This window comes from Lactuca saligna, chromosome 4 (genome assembly GCF_052625555.1).
Source record: "Lactuca saligna cultivar CGN05327 chromosome 4, ASM5262555v1, whole genome shotgun sequence".
NCBI classification, from domain to species: Eukaryota; Viridiplantae; Streptophyta; class Magnoliopsida; order Asterales; family Asteraceae; genus Lactuca; species Lactuca saligna.
The window spans coordinates 104,776,230-104,779,567 of NC_136420.1; positions in this window are offsets into that span (position 1 = coordinate 104,776,230).

Here is a 3,338-nt window from a genome sequence, read left to right on the forward strand (position 1 = left end):
GCTGTGGGTTGGTAACCTCAGGATTCGACATGTGGAATCGATCAATTAGATCATAATTCTGCTTGGGCCTTAATGACAAGATAACTAGTAGCTGTTAGTTTCAGAGAAGGATTTCGTTCAGAAGTTGTGTGAGGCGACTAAGTAGGGAGTCCTTTGGCTCCGTAGTCGGGCTGGAACCTGGTATTTCATTCAGAGAAGGATTTCGTTCAGAAGTTTCATAGGTACTTATCAGAGAACTAGTATTGAACGGACCCGCATCAAGATCAACTCATAGATTACAATTATGAGTGATACGTGATTAAAAGGTATTATCTTTGTATCCTTAACACCTAAGATACATAATGAGACTTAAGTGTAGGGAGTGTTGTGATTTGATATGGTCAAATGTGGATCCTTAACCAGGCAACTATGAAATCCAATTTCAGGTATGGTGTGAACTATGCAAGAAGCTTATGTAGTCAAGATGAGATTTGTTCCTCTTTTGTGTTGAGAGTTAGACATATAACACATGTTACCCAAAGTTAAACTACAAATGAGATTAATTGCGATCCAATTCTCATGTTTAATAGGATGTCTGTGACAAAGGGATAACATATAAACTTACCTTAATACATCAATTGAAGCTTGGATCTTTTGGGAATTAGATGTTGATGAATGACATTCTTCGTCATGTGTTATTGGGGGCAGTGAAATGTTGCTAGACGTTCACCATTGTCTATATTAATCTATGATGAGTCTTGTGCAAGTCGGAGGTTAAAAGATATTGTATGCCCAAGAGTCATTATAGAATGATATTGCTAAAAACATATGATCCTACAGGGTCACACCTTATAGCAAGTTAGCACTAATTGATTATTTTTTTTAGTATAATTTGATTATTAATAAATATATCAACGGTTGTATTTAATTGAAAAAAAAACATTATTTTGGGAAATAATATCTTTCTAACATAATGGGAATTATTATTTATACTATATAATAATAAAGAAAACAAAAATATTTATATATCATGTGGTATGATCATTAATGTTATGTATAATATTTTTGATCTCTTTAAGTAACCAATTGGTTACACATGCAACTAGTTAGTTGAATAAAGTAATTGGAAATTGGTTTTTGTCCTTTTTTGGAACCATGGCAAAAAATGAAGCATGAATAAAGTAACTGGAAATTGGTTTTTGTCCTTTTTTGGAACCATGGCAAAAAATGAAGCATGATGGAGTTCAATTTGCTTTTAATCAGTTTATTACTACAACATGCTTGTAAGAAATGGTCTCTTACTTTTACCTTTCATCATGAATGAAAGATATGGCCATACTTTACCTTATGGCTATTTTTTGACTCTTGAATCTCTCTTAATATATAAAGAAGAGAAAGTGATCAAATTGATCTAGTTTTGGGCTTAAAACTTTCTTCTTTTACTCACAAAACCGAGATCACTTTTGTGCTCTCAATTCTTCTCCTTTGCCTTGTGTAGTATAAAGTTTAGACCTTTAGTTGCTTCACCTTTGACAATATATTTGGCATATATTTCTAAGGCTTATGAACAACTAATTTACAAGTATATGACTAGCATCTAATGGTGATTTCATCTTTCTTGGTGGATACTTTGAGAGAGGTCTTAATTTATAGCTTAAGCCATCTTCATCAACTTCCTAATTGCTAAACGGAACCAAAGTCTTCAAATGTTATAACACATTCCTTATAAGGTTGGTTTTAATCTCTCTAAGTCTTGCAAAATGATATTTTGGTGGGAATAAAACTAGTTTTATTTTGTTCAAAATCAAAGTCTTTTGTTGCCATGTTTATGTTTTTGAAACAATTTTTGAAAAAAAAAACTAACAACAACCACTACCACCGCCACCGCCACCACCACCTACCACACCCACCCACCCACCATCACCACCACTACCCACCACCTGCCACTATCACCACTACTACCATCACCACCATTACCACCCACCACCATCCACTACAACTTTTATCTTTACTGCCACCATCTACTGTTACTGTCATTGTCATCGCCACCTACCACCACTACCTACCACGTACCCACCATCACTACCATTACCGTCTGCCACCACCACCTACCACCTCCACCATACATGAATGCTCAATTAAAAAATGAAATTTTACTATTTTTATAGTTTATATAATGTATCTTTAGATGTAAGATAGAAAGAAAAGTAAAATTAAACAAAACAGACAGAAAAAGGACAACTCTATCATTTTACATGGATTACAATTCAATTTCATGTCAACTAAACAGAATTTGGAATTAATTCCAATTCTATTTCGTGTCAACCAAACAGTATATAGAACTAGATTCAAATTCTTGATAGATTCATTTTTCAATTACAATTCCAATTCCTTAGAAATATTCTACGAACCAAACAACACATTAGCTCTTATGACCGTTTATTAAAACAAACATAGTTTATTAATATATATTCATTTGTTGTAGGTATTAGTCAAACTTAAGCCTAACACAACAAAAAAGTCAAACACAACATTCAAAAAATAAAAGAAACGCGACGTTGCAATGCGCTGTGCTAACAACATGAGGAAACGGTGTGTTATGAGGGGACAATGTTCTCGGCGTGACAACGATGATATGGAGTGCCACCTCAGCCTCTCCATGGCGTTTTAGATTCGTACCCATCATTCTTAATTTTTCCAAACATATTTCATCATTCAAACATTTTCTTTCAATGTGAGTATCCAAACATGAAATAAGCTTTTTATATAGGCAAAATATTTCAATTAATCATACACTTAATTAGCTTAAGTTGAAAAGGTAGTAGTTTCAAACGAATATTGTTCAAATATTGATTTAAATAACTTTTTAAAAAAAATTAGATAGATAGATAAATATGATGTAAAATGATTATATGGGTGACTATTATTTTTTTGTTTGGTGAAACATAGACATTGAAGGAATTTATTTAAGACCAACAAAATTTCTTGAATATGTAATATTATGTAGTAATATTTTATCTATTAAATTAAATATTGCAACTGGACTTAAAAATGTAGTTTATTTCATCATCCAAGCATTCATTTGACTTCTTCCGTCCCTTACTTATGCTTATGCAATTAAGGTGACACCTTTCCATACGACTTCTATGTTTAATACGACTTGGTGGTTGGTATACGTCATATATAACTTGATCTTGATGTTTGGTAGATGTTATGGTGTTTCTCTATTTTTTATTGATTACAAAATTATTGAGATTTAAAAGAATAAGTTCAAAGTATTTTCAAAATTTTATTAATAATTAGCGAAACTTACTTATTAACAAAATTCACACATAACTATGAAATATATTCGTATAAAA